Raw genomic sequence first — 17778 nt, 5'->3', positions numbered from 1 at the left:
TAAGAGAATGGGAGAATCATACACCATACTCCACCCAGTGACGTCGATCTCAATTAATATTTAACCAACCGAGAATATTTAGTTGTGTCGATATGACTGTGGTCTGGCCTTGAACATAGGCGAATCAAGTTCAAGGTCGTCGGAAATTCGCAGCCGTCTCGTGCAGAGCACTTTAAATATCGACTACGACCACGTCGAGCGCTAGCCGTGTGGAGCCGGTTTGATGATCAAATATCGTTCGACGTATGTTCTCAGATGTCGTACATATGTAAGTATATGTATATCGTGAAGTGCACACGAACACATTATATCGAGTCGCGAGTTTTAACGCGTGCCACAGTAGAATAGCGGCAACACGAGGGGTGTTTGGTTATATACAATACATAGGCCTCCGCCGAGTCGACTGTGTGTAGTACAACAGAAATAACAAAACCGACAAAGCCGGCTTTTCATTTATTATGAAACGTGATTTTGATGTGTTTTGTATACTTCATTGTGTACGTTTGTTTACATTTCGAATGAGTTTCACATTAAATTGTCGACAAGAATTCATTGTATATGCATACAAACGATCGTCGACAGCATCTACCTATGTATTAAAGAGAATTTTAGTACATTTTTACTCCTCATAAAACCGGTTTCTGTTCATTCATATTTATATATCAACACCGTTACGTCCCTCGTGCTTTAATGCTTCCCAAATTCATCCCGATCTAGCAGTGATGAACATCATCCTGCTGAGTAATTCTGTTTTGGCTCACGCGAGAACTCAATGTTTCATTCATTAGATTTTTTGGCATTCCGTCTCCACACGCAACACAAACACCTTCAAAAGAAAGCGGTGCATCGAACCGGTTCACTCACTTCTCACCGCTGTGACCGCGTTTTATTTTTACAACTTTTTCACTTCAACATCCAAACAATGCAAAAAATGCACCATTCACTAGCATTGCACCAACACCAGTGTGATAAAAATTGCATCTTGCAAAACTTCTCTCGCACGCATGTTATCCGCCTCTGTCATTCTCTCTCATTCGGCTGATGCATCACAGTGACACGAACACACATTTACGATTCTCTCAAAATGCATTTGTAATGATTTTCGAGAGCAACATAGAGAGTGAGAGAATCTCTTCTCTTTCGCTGTGCTCTCGTTTTTCTTAATCGTCTCTTTTTCTCTTTGTTTTCCATTATCGTTGTATTTGTTGGATGGATGTTACGCACCAAGCACTAGTAGTGGTTATGTCGTAACGGGAAAGATCATCACAAAAACATTGTCGGCATCGTTCGTTGTTAGCCACTGAGTCTAACAACTTTACAAATGTGAATGCATGGTTGTAGAAATAAACAATGATTTGTAGTTTTCTTTTCAATGGATGTTTGTTTGAATACAAAGTTGTACGCATATTGAAGACCTTGCATTTCTATGTCATCCATGTATTTTTGAATCACTTCACACTTATCACTGATCACACCACTGATGATTTGATTAGTCTGTTTTATTAAATACATGATGATTTGGAGGTCTCCATTACTCTAAGAGTAACACATTAAGGAGTATTTTATTTTAATGGAACAACACATAATCTCTATGCATGTTATAAAACAAATCTAGTTTGTATTTTTGTGATATTTTCTTCTGCGAGTCAGTTAATATATTTATCTTTCATGATGAGGTACAATGGTAATGGCGATGGTGATTTCGTGATGCAGGATGGTTCATCAATACAATTGAAATTTTATTCTTTCAATCGATTTTTTAGCTTATTTAGGGTTATCTATCCCGAGACACTTGTCGAAAATAGAACAAGATGCACGCACCTAACCTGGGTTACTCTAAACTCAGCTTTGGGTAAATTGTTTGTATGTGACTAAAGGCAAACTACTTGATGCTAGAAAAGTCATTTTACTCAAAATTGGGTTTTCAAATCAAAATTCGTTTTCCTCTCAATGGCCAACCGACGCGTGCTGCCCGTCGCAGATAGAAATTATGGAAGGTGGAGTATAATTCGTCTGATTTTATCAATAGTAAATTGATTCTGTTTGGCCTTCTATATTAACTGAAAATTGTCAGAATGGTGATCAGCTGATTAAAAATTTCGATCATCTTTAATTCTAGAACGTATTGTGCGTAGTATGAACATTTTGATCAATATAGTTTTGGAATAAACCTAGTTGAGAACCTAGTTTAATCTTCTACCAGAAAGCTACTTCATCATCGTCTTATTAGAGACAGGGTTTCACTTGGAGAGATGGGATAAAAATAATTATTTTTGCGTGACGTACTTTATGTATCTTACCAATATCTTTTTGAATGCTTCGGATACATTTTGTAGATTGTCAACCAAATTCAATGCCGTTTCTAATTCCGTCACTGGCTTCAAGAAAAAGATTATTTTACATTTGTTTAAATAATTTCCTATATGAAATGAACGATATGTGGTCGGTCCCGTTTCCCGACATAATTTCAAATTAAACTTAAAAGGTACAGTTCGAAAATTAACTCTTGATTAACTCTTAAGTGGTGCTTACCCATACGTTCAAACCTGGTTTAAAGCTTAAGCGGAGGTGAAGAAATTGGCCCTTATCGATATTATTGGGGAAGCATCTATTTTTTACCGAGTGAATATTTAATTTCCGAACGGTCACATTTAAATTAAAATAAATTTAATTCGGGAAATGAGACAGACCCTGAGATGAAATTTGAATCATATTCATTTATTCAAGCAAGCAGTCGTACCAATGCGTTACGCCTCAAAATAAGCAATTCAAAATTATGAATTTGAAAAACAGGAATCTTCTTATTGATACACGTCAATCGAAATATGTATAATACTTTGCTTGGGCTTAATTGACCAGCCGGACTTGTAAATTTGGATTTGAACAAAGTTTCATCACATCACCGCATCATCGCATCACCTCCAACACCACGACGATCTCAGCACAACTATGATTTTCATCTATTGTTCTGAGAAGAGAAGCGAAATGGTGGACGTGATTAGTAACCAATAGAATATTAAAATACACTTCAATGATTAGGTCAAACTAATCAAACTGAAATCATAGAAAAACATTTAGAAAGCTTTCTGGAACTCGGTGGTATAATTTCTGATGACTGGTTATTTTTGACGTTGACCGCTAGCAATTCCATTACAAAAGAGTTTCATTGCAGAACATCAAACACTATAAAACACAGAAACCTGAAGGAAGATGTCTCTTAACAATCACTTTAATAAAAGGTCATAGAATAAAAGTCATTGTAATAATCTCAGTACACGTAACACTTTAGATATTATTGCATTTAATTGCATATTATTCGGCAATTCAGTCGTACGATTTTTTGTTAAATATCTTGGCTGTGCACATGTACAGCACATGTTTCGAAATGGACGAAATTTACGAAAAGAATCCACGTGTCTTGGAGGGACTCGAACCTCAACCTCATACTCTCATTTTCACGTAACGTTTGAAAACAGCTTGTTTTGTCAAACAGCTTTTGCCAATCAGCATTTTTTATATAAAAGTGTACGAAGATTTTGAAGTTTGGGTAGTGCCAACATGTACATGTACAATTTCAGTTTATGTTAACTGAATTCAAAAGCATTCAACTGCGTTTTTTGTAACATCGGTGGCATCCGTAGAGCCATTTGTACGTGAATTCCAAAAAGAATGACCAATGGCATCATTTTCATTTGAGTAACCATCCGACCTTGTCAAAAGTACAATGAAAACCAGAAAAACCATAATTCTCTTATGTCAAGCCTATATGTCATCAAGGTAGTAATGATGGAAGGCAACATGCAACATGCAACATGCCAGCTTCGGGAGGTTTCAAGGGCGTAGCAAGAGGGACAAAAAAAATGCCCCCCCTAAATGATGGTAAGATTGAACGGGGACTGGAATGAATTCCCTTAACATGTGCACTTTACAATCCAATCATATTCAGAAATAGGTGGTTGAAATTCAAAAGATTCCCAAAAACTTATAAGGGTATCCAGGAAAGTTCAAAACAACTCGAAACATTTCGGGGTCATAAATTCTCCTTAAAATTCTTCTAGAAGCTCCCCTGGGAACTTCTTAATTCCTCCGGGAAGTTATCCACAAATTCCTTTTTAAAATCGTTCGAAAATTCTTCTAATGTAATTGTAATTCCTTTTTATCTAGAAAGAGAAACCCTCACTTAATTTTTTAGGTAATTCATGAGAAAATTCCTTGAAGATTTTTTACTTCTTTCTAAGTTTTACTTCTAGACAATTCTTCGGCTATTATTCCAGCAAAATCTCCGGAATTTCTTCTGGAATGTATTCGAGAGTTCCTTCAAGAATACATACGGAGTTTCCTCCCGAAATTCCACCAGAAGTTTCTTCAAAAATTTATGTCAGAAATTCTCCGATTTCGCTCCATAATTTCACTTGTAAATCTATAAGAAATTCCTTCGGAAATTCTTCAAGGAACTTCTTCAGGCATTTCTCCAGGAGCTCTTCCTTTAATTCCTCCGGGATAAAACCGCCATAAACTTAATAGCGAAAACCTCTAGGATTTCATTCTAGAATTCGTTTCGCAATACTTCAGAATATCCTTCAAGAATTCCACTACAAATTTCTTTGAGAATTTCTCCAGGAGTTCGTCCAAGTATTTCCCCAGAAATTCTTCCAGGTGTTTTTCCGGGAATTCCTTCAGGTACTTCTCCTGGAATTCCCTCAGGAATTACTCCGGGAATTTTTTCGCAGAATTGCCCTAGAATTCTTTCCGGACTTCACTCGGAATATACTCCAGAATTTCATTCGGAAATTAATTTGAGAGTTCCTCCAGGACATCTTCCATTGAGTTCTTCCAGGAATTTCTTCAGAACAAACGCCCGGGAATGCATCCAGTAATTTCATGAGCAATTCATCTGGGAATACTTTCAGGATTTCATCTGGGAATTTCGGCATTAATTCCTCCTGGTATTTTATCCGGGAATTACTTCTGATATTTCTCCGGAAATTCCTTCAGGAACTTCTCCAAGAATTATTTCAGGACTTCCTTGTGGGAATTCCTCCGGAAGTGCTTGTGGGAGTACCTCCGGGAGCTCCTCCAAGAGTTTTTCCAAGAGTTCCTCCGGGAGTCCCTCCAGTTACTTCACAGGGAATTCCTGGATTCGAGGTAAGCCAGCCTTGGACTGAAAACATCCCAAATAAAGATAATAATAATATTTGAGGTTATGGCTTTCAGTCTTCTTATGCTCATAAACGGGTTTTACGTTTTTATCTGACGTTTCGGTTACATATATTGTACCTATATTAAGGAGTTAACTAAGTCCGGTTTTATTATTACATTGTCTTAGCATTTCCTAATAAAACAGGACTTAGTTAACTTAGCGACTTAGAATTCCTCTGATAATTTCTACGGGAATTCCTCCGGATGTTCCTTAGAACTTAGAAAGAAATAGTGCCAAGCACTAATATTCATATTTTTTCATAAAACTACTATAAAACTACGAATTAGAAGACCCAAAAAGTTGCCCCCCCCTGCTCGAAATCCTGGCTACGCCCATGAGGTTTCCGAGACCATGTAATTCCTAATGGAAACGCTTGATCGATACTTCTTGAAAACGACTCAAGTTTTGTCAGAAGACTTTTGTCGACCGTAGTCGAGTGTGGGCAATTGTGTTTATTACCAGGTTTGAAAACTCAACAATTTCTGGTCATTTTGATTATATCACATGATACCGTTACGTTGGGATATGGATACTCGGAAGTAGTGCGTAACGGTGTTATTTCGGCTATATCGTCAGGCTAACCCTAACCCCGAATCCCAAGGTGTCAGGCGACCAGTGCCGAGGGAATGAATGACTTGGGGGGTGATCCAATTAGCCAAGTCGTTAACGGAGCCTGTGTTGGTTTCACAGAGTGAGGGCGGCTTCGGCGGCAAGCGGGTGGCAGTGGGTGATACCCAGTTGTGCACATGTGGTGCAAGCGAATGGGAGCTGGAGGTATTACTCCCCATTATACATGGTAGATGGTATGCAGTACTTTCCTTTCAAAAACTCCTAGTGTGCGTTGGTCCTCCACATTTCCTGCCACGATGGATCTCCGAATTTCTCTGCTGGTGTCGTTATCGGAAATCACCAACGAGCCCAAGTACCCGAATTTTCCAACCGTCTCGATTTCGTCACCACCAAATCACCGATACAAACTCGTGGTGGATTGCTTGCATTGTTTCCACACATACTGCCCCGTCGCAACCTGCGAAACCTAGCGACTTGCAGTTCCATGTTCCAAGCTTGATCTGTAATTTACCAGGATTCCTGGATATGAACAATAGTTTCCAGAATTTCCCGGGAAATGTTTATTACAGTTTTTTCATTCGAAACAAATATTAGTCTTATTAACCTAATGTAACTACTAGGGTGGTTCAAAAATCGATTTTGCTCAACAGTGCTCATCTGATTCTTTACCATGTTCTGAGTGTCCTCTGAAAATTTGAGCTCATTTGGATTAAAACTGATTTAGCACAAGCCGTTTCAAGTTTGCATGCAAATTAGTATGGGGAAATTTATTTTTTCATTATACTGTTAATGACGTTCCCCCATTAAGCGCAGGTTAAAAGAAAACCTACATAGCTAAAAGGGATACTCTACAGCTTTCACCCAACGAAAACCGCATGTTGATTAATCGTCCCAATAATTAGTAATCGATTTTAAGACAGGTTGCGAATCTTTAGTCATGATCGTTAAACTTCTTTGAGGGCATCACTGAAATGTGCAGTGCAACATAGTAGCCTGAATTTGTGTGTGCTATCTTTCGCGCCACGAGCAGCAATGTTGCCTGTTGATGAGTTATGCAATTAGCTCCAGAAAACCACGGTATAGATTAAATTCGATTACTAATTATTGGAACGATTAATTAAGACGCGGTTTTCACTGAGTGAAAGCTGTTGAGTATTCCTTTTAGCTATGTAGGTTTTCTTTTAGCATGCGCTTGATGGGGAAGCGTCATTAACAGTATAATGAAAAAATAAATTTCCCCATACTAATTTGCATGCAAACTTGCAACGGCTTGTGCTAAATCAGTTTTAATCCAAATGAGCTCAAATTTTTAGAGGACACTCAGAACATGGTAAAGAATCAGATGAGCACTGTGGAGCAAAATCGATTTTTTGAACCACCCTAGTAACTACTGTGAGGCCGTCTTCAGTGTCTCGTACTTGACTCGATTAAAACAGATTGACTCGACTAAAACACTCGACTTAAGTACGAGACACTGAAAACGGCCTAACAATTGAAGTCAAAATAGATATCTGTAAAGATAACTACACGTATTGGAATTTAATGGTACTAAACTCGTCTTAGACAGTTGAAGAAATTCCACTTGAAGAGCTTACATAAATTTTCTACTATTTTACTCACATTTGCTCCTCGTTCGCTTGATAAAACTTAAACAAACAAAAATACTGTTCATTTCTTTGTTTTTGGTTGCATGACATGGTATAAGATGAGAGAGCCGGAACAGTTACCCATAATGATAAGAAATGAAGTTATTCATAAGTAAAGTTGGTACTGAAGTTTGCGATGCAATCATGAAGATTTTGGGTAGGAATAAAGCAATAGTGTCTTTGAGAGCGATTTGTTTGAATGAAAATTCTGTGTTTATTATCGTTTGAGTACACAACTCGCCAACTGTTTCTACTTGAACAGTTTTCACATTGAAATTGCAATCATTATCGTCTGATAATGATTTAGCACAAAACTGTTTCTTTAAGTACTATATATTCTTCTTCTTCTTTTTATTGGCGTTACATCACCGACGAACCGACGTGTCACTGGCGCTCTCTGATTGTCTCACCAGGGATGCCAGATGATATTTTCAAATGTCTTCACAGTCGTTTAAAAATGTCTTCAAATGTCTTCAATATTAAGATTATGATTATCAGCGAAAAATTTCAAAATCCAATAGGTCTTCTTCTTCTTCAATGGCTCTATATTCCAATTGGAACTTGACCTGCTTTTCAACTTAGTATTAAATTAGCATTTCCTCAGTTATAAATTGAAAGCTTTTCTATATGCCCGCCATTGCATGAGTATGTATCTTGTGTGGCAAGTACAATGGATACACTATGCCCAGGATGTCGAGAATGTTTCCAACCCGAAAACATCCTAGACCGGACCAAGAATCAAACTCACCTTCTCCGGATTGGCAATCCTACGCCTTTGCTCGCAAGGCTACTGGAGACCTCAATAGGTGTGTAAATTCAATTATCTCCTTGTATTACTGATGTTGAATAATGTTTATTTTTTAACATTCAAATTGTTAAAATTCAAGAGAATATTTTTTAGTTTTTTTTAAATCGAGTTTCCTCTGGATATTGTATTGAGTCGGATTTTTAAGCTGAATTTTCACATGGAACTATTCCAAATTTCTTTTTAAAGAATGCTTTTTTAAAGAATACAAAATATAATCTTTTGAATATGTTGGGATTCAAAATTTACTGTGAAATACTTGAAAAACATCCAGAGAACTTTCTAAAGGAACGTCCGGATAAATATCTAGATCAACTTCCGGATAAATTCCCAATGAAGCTTCTTATAACTTTCTTCTGGATGAAGCTTCTTATTATTTCTGAAAGTCTCCTGAAAAAAATTCCTGAGGAATTCCTGTTGGAACATTGGAACAGGATTTACTGAAGGAACTTCTGGAGATAGTTCTGAAGGAACTTCCGGAGGAATACTTGGAAGAACATAAGAAAGAATTCCTGTAGAATCTTCAGGATGAATTACGGAGGGATTCTCTGGAGGAATACCTGAAGGATTTTCCTGATGAATTTTTGAAGGATATTCCTGAGGAATTATTGTAGCAATTTCTGGTGGAATTCCAAAAGAAACTTCTGGAGAAAATCTTGGAGGTATTTGGAGAAGCTTCTTGAGGTATTGCTGCAGAAAATTCCTATAGAAATTCTGACGGAAATTGAAGTATTCCTGGAAGAACTATTGAAGGAATTCGTGAAGGAACTACCGAAGGAGTTCTGTAGGAACTTCTGGAGGATCTTCCAAATGAATTCCTGGAGGATTTTTCGAAAAAATCCCTGAAACTTCCAGACAATTTCCTGGATGAATTTCGGAAAGAATACCAGAACGTATGCTTGAAGAAATTCTTAGAGGAATTCTCAGAGAAAATACTGGAAGAATGGTCAAAGATATTTCTAAAAGAATTACCAAAGGCATTCAAGGAAGAATTTAACGAAAATGTGTAACAAGGCCCTCCTTAGCCTTGCGGTAAGACGCGCGGCTACAAAGCAAGACTATGCTGAGGGTGGCTGGGTTCGATTCCCGGTGCCGGTCTAGGCAATTTTCGGATTGGAAATTGTCTCGACTTCCCTGGGCATAAAAGTATCATCGTGCTAGCCTCATGATATACGAATGCAAAAATGGTAACCTGGCTTAGAAAACTCGCAGTTAATAACTGTGGAAGTGCTTAATGAACACTAAGCTGCGAGGCGGCTCTGTCCCAGTGTGGGGATGTAATGCCAATAAGAAGAAGAAGAAGAAGTGTAACAAGTTTCCTCTGATTTTGCTTCTTAGTATTTAATTAAAAATCCCTTAATTTTTTTGTAGAATTTCTCTGATTTTTTTAGGAAGATTTTCACGTAGAAATTTACCATGGAAATAATGAGAAATAATCATTTAACACCAGAACAAATTAAATTTCTTGTCGACATTCATAAGAAATTTCTATTAAAATTAATTGAGACAATTTTCTTGTGGAAATTAATAGGGATTTATTGTGAGAGTTCAGAATAACTTGTGGAAATTAAGGAGAATCTTCGATTTAAATTTTGGAGGATTCCCTTTATATCTTTTTACGGAAATTATTACATATAAATTTTGAACTGAATTCCCAATTTCAATTCTCTTCAGTTTAGACAAGAAATTCCTCATAATTTTCATCGGAAATTTTCCTTATTTTACACGAGAAAATTCTTTGAAATTTTTACAGAAAATTCTTTTAAAAATTCACGGGAAATTAAAAGAGTTTCCCGACGGATATTTAGAGAAAAGTCACATGGATATGCGTAAAAGATCAAATGAATTCAAAAGGAATTAAGATAAATTCAAGTTCTAGCTCAACGGTTGAATAGATTAAATCAAGTCATAGAAGAATTCAATCAACTTTTGCGTTCCGATGTAATAAACGAAATACTTTTTTGCATACACGTCAAAAACCGCCGCCAAGGAAAATTCAAACAAATTCTGCCATCGGGAATTTTTTAACCAGTGCACAACTCAAAGTTAAGTGCGTATGAGGTCTGAAATGCATTGCAGTTATCAGCCCGCTAGTGTGGAGGTATTTTTATGTTTAAGATTCTAGGCCCGAGACAAAGACTTTTATAACTTTTGTAATTTTTTGTATAATTTACACATAGAAGTCGCAGAATTTATAAGTAAAAAATAAAATTGTATTTTCCACTCGCTAGCTTATTGATTGTCTTCAGGTATTTTCAAATAAGTAGATAAGTCTTCAAATATTTTGAAAAGTCTTCAAAATGTCTTCACGAAATAAATGTCTTCACAGAGATTCAAATGTCTTCAAATTGAAGACATGTCTTCAAATCTGGCATCTCTGTGTCTCACACTTTTTAACGGTCATTCGCTTTTGCGGGCGATCGCTCCTGTCAAATGAGCTAAGACACAACTCCGCTGCAATGTTAATACACGTAGGTTGGTGGCTGAGCTATGAAAACTTCGTGAGCCATTATGGGGTGGCGGTACTGTTAGATGATTTTTCATCATGGCGTCGTGGGCAGCAAATTTGAATTATTTTCTATGGGGTGACACGTCGGTTCGTCGGTGCTTACATCCCCACACTGGGACAGAACTGCCTCGCAGCTTAGTGTTCATTAAGCACTTCCACAGTTATTAACTGCGAGGTTTCTAAGCCAGGTTACCATTTTTGCATTCGTATATCATGAGGCTAGCAAGATGATACTTTTATGCCCAGGGAAGTCCAGACAATTCCCAAATCGAAAATTTCCTAGACCGGCACCGGGAATCGAACCCAGCCATCCTCAGTATGGTCTTGCTTTGTAGCCGCGCGTCTTACCGCACGGCTAAGGAGGGCCCCTAAGTACTACATATATTGATTAAAAATACGCCATAATTCAGAAGGCGACAATGATCTCATCAGGACTCTGCAGACTTCATGCTTGAACAAGAGCTAGAGTCTGCACATCAAAGATGAAATCTCTAAATTTCCTGAAGTAAAGCTTAGCTTAGACTGACTGTACATATCAATGGTTGCTACTCCGTGATTGGTCAGAGCTGATGCAAATTTCACTTCGATCCTTCGATCCAAGTGAATAGTAGTTGGGATTTACTACCTATTCTCGAAGTGCACGTTCCAGCAGCTCTCTATTGTTGATCTATAACGGCGCCGGCCAAGTCCTTACAGTTAATTGGAAAAGGAAGGGAATGTTAGTGTGTGGTAATTTTTGCTGCTAGAGACCGAGAATTCCTCTGCATCTCCACAATTACCACGGGGAGGAATTTGTGTTACTTGGGTGGGGTAATCAGAAACATAGATCAGGATTCACCATGGAAAGCGATGTGACTCAATGTAAATAAATACTCTTATATAATTCTCATTGGATGTGACTTATGCAACTTCTATTTTGCCAATTAGTATGGATATTCTTATATACAACAGTATTAGCATTTTCTTATCAGATCTTTTAGAATACGAGTTCAATTGTTCATCCGTCTGATAAACAATTAATCACTCAAAGTGAGCGATTGTTAATTTGAATTTGGATTGATCAGACTGGACGCCATCAGTATTGCTTCAACGCGAGGATATTCAATGATTACTGAGAAGGGGCGACAATGTATAAATGAAACATTTTTTTTTAATGATATGGAAATGCTAATATCATCTTCCAAACTTGGACGTACATGTTCATGATAGCATTAAAGGCGAAAGTATAGAATTGATAGTTCCGTTAGGATACGGCAGGCATGAAGAATGTTTTTATAGAAGTCGATTTGAAAGCGAGCGGAGGGCAATATTTGTGATGGCACATATCGCACGACCTTCCTTCTGCCAAGCTCCCGTATGAAGGGGGAGGGAAGAATATCAGTGTGGAAGCTGATATATCTTCACTGGCAAAAGGAAGGTGGTTTGACTTGCTCATATGTCATCGCGTGCGGAAGGATTTGCTATCGACGAGTACTGTCTCCAAATTTCTAATATGACATCAGCATTTAGTCGAATAGGATTTTTATTGCACAGTTCTGTTTTCTCATTGCGTTTTTAATTTGAAATTAAGCAAAAAAATCATTGTCATTGTAAAATCTGCAATCTAAAAGCAACAGGTCAAAAAGCAACAAGTAGAGGGATTGCATCGATCCAAACGGGAATATGTAGGACCATCAAGTTTATCCGCATGTGCACGATATCATATCACTTTTAGGAGAGAATTTGCACATTCTAGCAACTGTTCACACCCAAATGAACCACCAATATAATAGAAAAATACTCCCTTGTATAATGAACACTCCGATGATCCTCTGCAGTTCTTTATAAACTTGTCACTCACTATAGCACTCAGCACTACACGTCTTTGATTCAAATTAACTCGAATTTTTACATTAAATACCTAAAATGAAAAAAAAAAACTAAACAGCGGAAAAAATCTTGATAGCAAACTTCGAAATCTCTGAACGTTCAGAACCCGGGTAGAAGAAAACAGCAATATAATATCAAATTTTACTATTAATATATGAATAACTGCATAGCAAAATCTGCTATTAGTTTGTTTGATATAGTTGCTTAAATAGCAAAAATAATAACATACATTGCTCTAGCAAATAACTCATAAATAACTCATTTTGCTATTATAATAACAAACCAATAGCAAAATATTTGAAGAAAAGAAAATATCAAAATCAGTTATTATTGGTATGTTGAAAATGCAAATGATAAATGAATAACAAACTTTGCTATGATTGCAAAATGTGTTCTTCATTTGTTGTTCTGCTCCTTCTTACAATAACATATAAATAACTTATTTTACTATTATAACAAAACTTGTTGTTGGAATGTTATTTTATGTTATTTATGAATAACATAAGAATAACTAAATCTGATATCATAGCAAAATTTGTTATTATTATGTTATTTGTTTGTTATTCACCTCTACCCGGGAAGTAAAGTAGATAAAGATTTTGGACATGGACGGCAAACTTGTTCAGATTATTCAATAATTCTATGTTTATATGTGGCCATATTTACTGAAAGTGAACCCTTATTCTCATTTCCAGCAATTATATGCTGTGAAAGTCGTTCAAGTCTATGCATCGTGTTTTTAAGTCATAAGGTTAATTCTTCGGTTTTTCATTTCAAAGCTTTCAATTTTATTAGACGTATTTAGGATTTCAAAAAATATCTGTGATTCAACGGGTCAGTTCATAATCGGTTTTGCTTTTCATGCTTTCGATATGCTTTTTATAAAATTTTCAGCTAAATCGGACAATATTTCGACAAATCGATTCTAGGGGAACTGCTCCTTGAATTCATACCATGTACCCAAATCAATACCATTCGAAAACAAAGCATTTGTGCTCAAATTGTTTTATTTCTTATTTTTATGATTTTTTTCAGCAGTGAGCACGCCCGATAACAACAAAACACGACACAAATTGAGCCTAAATTGCCTGTTTTGCGAATGTTAATGATATGTGAGCATGTTATTAATAATGGAACAGATACCCTATGTCTTCCCATGCTTCTAAAATAATCTGTGGAAGGATAGAAGGATGTTTAAATTTAATGCTACAACATGGAGATAAAGCATACGGCATACTTAAATAATTTTGTCATTCATCCTAATATAAACAAAGGAAAGACAAAGTCGCATGAAAAATAAATTTGGCAAGTTTCTTATTTTTGTTTGAGTACGCAGCAAGTGTCTTATTTTTGTTTGAATATGCAGCAACAAAATCTCCAAAATTTATTTTTTATAATAATTTTCTGTAGAATAATTTGCCAAATTTATTTCTCGGGATTCCGGGAAATTTCTATTTTATTTCCCATTTCCCGGGAAGTGATGAAAAATGTTGCTGTCCGGTTCTGTGTGACAGCTGCTCTGATACCGAAATTGCTTTCAGACTATACATAAGATATCCAACAAGTCATTATTGGTGTCCAAAATATGACTAAAACTGATCATCTCTACATAATCAGAAAGAATCCTATTGATTTTAATAGGGGAACTGTTCCGATCTCCATCTCACTGTACATATATCCATTACATCGCTAAACAAAGAAATACGGGGCCAAATTCGTCGCTTCTTTTTGTCGACATGCGTGATCACTGCTGAAAAAAATCACAAAAATGATAAACAAACCAAATTCCTTTCCATTGCTTTGTTTTTGATGGGATGGAAATAGGAGCTATGAGATGAAGTGGCGAACCGTTCTCCTATTATTGATTCCAACCTTTTGAAATAAGCTAAAACAGTGCAATTTTGGAAATATTTTTCCAATCTTCGATTATAAGAAAAACTAAAAATATGGGGATCTAAAGTTCATTACAGGTAAAGAGTTTTTAAATAGTTTCCTTTTGTGCTACATAAAGACACAAACAGACAGTCCGTAATAAAGATGTTTGAAAAAGTTCAAAAAGTGTCATTTTGAGAAGTGTTCGGCGCTGGGGGACCTCCCCTTAATTCTGGATTGCCGGGACGCCGAATTGTGTTTAGAAGTTAGTCTTTATTTTTTAATATTTTTGACAGTGATTCCCATGAATGTTGTTGCGAAAATCGCGGATTATTATTACAGTTTGGTGAACGACACTTTGTCTATTTTGCTTTCCATGCTGCTAACTCCAACTATTCGCTATCTAGTCCTTTGTACCGTCATAGCTTAATTACCATCATAACTTGGTTAGCTTTTTTCAGTTCAAAACGTTCTGCCATTTCGCGATCCAAAATATCTCGTTTCTTTGTTTGCCTATCACAGAAATTGAGACTCCATGGGAAATCACGGTTTGTTGAAAATCCCACGATCTACTGCTCGCAATAGATGGGTGGTCAATGGAAGATGCAATCCCTACGGCTGGGTCCTTTTTGTTGATGATGTTTTCATGTTCATAGAGAGCAAACTCGCGTAACTTTTGTATTCCTCTCTGCTTCAATAGAGCTAATAACTCCATTTTTCACTTCGTGGACAGCACATCATATTAATTAATTTGCTAAACAATCCGGAACCCTTACAATCATTTCTGTCCGCGTCTATTTGTCAGAGAGGTCATCATACAACACATTTCGGAATTCCGCCTCTCGAATAAGATATGTGATAATAAAATGATAAGTTCAATCCCTGATGGTAACTTATATTACTACTTATATTACCAGTAACTAAGTTATTACCCTTCAAGATTATCATTAATCAATTTGTAATACACGTGTGACTTAACGCTCTCTGATCAACCTACTTAGAACACTTTGTATCGACATCAAGTCTAGTGTTTAAAATCCAATCAGAAGGCTTCCCACTCTGATTTCATCAGTACAATTGCAGGCCTGGAAACCCATCAATTAACTGTAAAATTGCAATCAAGAACTTTGACTGAATTTGAAAATCAATTTGGTTGATAATTGTGTACATGGACATATGGCCTATTCAGACTACGAGTGTGCGTCATGTACTTGATTTCCATGTGAAATTTATATCAATGTATCGATAGATTTGAAACAACAGTATTAAAATTTTGCATTGAAATGTGTTTCTAAGTGATAAGACCATTATTTTTGTTTGCCGTGGTTTTATTTTTGCCCTCGCGGATTTCGTGGATTGTAATTTGCACAGTTTGTAACAGCCCTGCAGTTGTCATGGGGAGGGATCGTCAAGCCCTTGAGCATTGTCCCGGCTGCACCCGAATTTTCTTAAACTGACCAAATCTCCCTGAGAAGTTTCTTTTAAAAATCTGTAATTTGTGTTTGGATACATACAAAAGACATATTTTCATTTGTTTGTCCCATAACTTTAGACTTTCTTATGAAATCGATTAATATTGTGATATTTATACATACTATCTGGAGATAGTCAAAATCAAAACCAAAAAACCACTATTCATACTAAATTTGTTTTTCTCATTTCTCCTTCTTCAGGTTGGTGGTCCATGGCACAAATAGCGGCTCAGGATTACTTCGCCCGACTGCAGGCCTCCGGTATGCCGCAGTTGCAGTTCCCACATGGTGCAGCCGACCTAGCCGGAGCGTTTCCCGGAGGGTTGGCAGCGCTGGGTGCAATGAGTGCTGCCGGAGCAGGGGGATCCGCTGCTGCGGGCAACAGCGGACCCGGCGGCTCTAACGGGAAAGGTTCCGGTGGTAGCAAAGGCAAAAAGCGCGACCGTAGCAGTAACAGCAGCAGTAGTAATGCCAGCAGTACGGGAGGCGGTGCTGGTGGAATGGGCGGTGCGAATTCAGCGGGTTATAAGGTAAGTAACAGAGGTTTGGATGCTTTCAACGAGTGTTGTCATAATTTGAAGAAAACTGGACAATTCAACTGCATTTCAACCGGAATATAATGTCATGCTTTATAAAAATTGTAGATTATTCCACACTTTTAGATGAATTGTATGTGGGGGGATGAGAAGGATATCCATCACATGACCTCTTCCATACTTTCAGAATTCTTCGTCTCCGTCAGTGTCACAAGCGGCTGCGGCAGCGGCCTACAAACAGTCCCTCTACAGTCAGGCCACTTTGCACAAGGAGCTAATGGCCATTACAGCGGCAGCCGCGGCGGCTCAAAATCAACAGGGTGCTGGTTCCGGTGGTATGGCTGGAATCGGCAGCGGAGGCCAATCCGGATCATCCAAATCTAAGTCGTCTTCGTCATCACACGGTAGTGGTGGTGCCAGTGGAGGCGGTGGTCGGGGAGTAGGAGGAGGCAATAATCCAAACGCGAATGATGTTCTCTCGTTGACACGGGGTTCGTCTTCATCACCATCGGTGAACTCGTCAAAGTCGCAGCAGCCATCGCCCAGCGTAACAATCAGTGCCAGCAATATGTCCAACTCATCGTCTGGAAATCACCTGCAGAATCTATCCCGAGGGGGAAAGGACTCTGGCGGGAAGGGTGGTTCAGCAGCGGATTTGAGTAAGTTTTCGCACGATTGCAACTTGATAGTTGTACTAAATTTACTTTCTCTCATCAGGCTTAAGTGCTTCGATGAACGCTCTGAATACTTTATCCCAGTTTGGGAACCTGGATCTGGCGACGCAGCAAAACGTCACGGCAACGATGAACGCGCTGGCCGCCAGTTCTGCAAAGGCGAAAGATTACATGTCCTCCGGAATACTCAAGTATGTTCAACACGAAAAATCAAATGGTCAACCCTTAAAATCAAAATACATAAATATTTGTTCTTTCAGTGATCCGTCCTCGCTTCTGGGGGTGCGGTTACCTCCTGATACGGAAATCATCAAGTACACTAGTTCCATTGTCGGCCCAAAATCCTCCGGCTCGAGTGGGCGCAGCAATAAACGTGCCAGAATGGAGTCGAACGACTACGTCCAGCAAGGGGCAACCTCAGGTGGCTCAATGAGTGGCGGTGGAACCAGCAACAGCGGTAACAACAGTAGTAATGCGGCCAATTTGTCCGCACTGAGTGCTATGGGATCCGGGGGTGGTTCTACCGGCAGTGGTAATAACGATCGTATAGAAGTTATCAAACTGCCACCGACCATCACTTCGAATGGAGTTTACAATGCCGGAAAAGGTTTGATTAACAATATTT

At 37.9% G+C, this 17778-nt stretch overlaps 1 pseudogene; it reads left to right on the top strand.

The window, feature by feature from the left end:
• LOC134210310 (uncharacterized) overlaps positions 1-17778 on the top strand; it is a 204800-nt pseudogene that overhangs the window by 159528 nt on the left and 27494 nt on the right.

Source organism: Armigeres subalbatus, chromosome 2, assembly GCF_024139115.2.
Source record: "Armigeres subalbatus isolate Guangzhou_Male chromosome 2, GZ_Asu_2, whole genome shotgun sequence".
Classification (NCBI taxonomy): domain Eukaryota; kingdom Metazoa; phylum Arthropoda; class Insecta; order Diptera; family Culicidae; genus Armigeres; species Armigeres subalbatus.
Note: the sequence above shows the minus strand (reverse complement) of the source record. Positions and strands in the feature narration are given on the sequence as shown.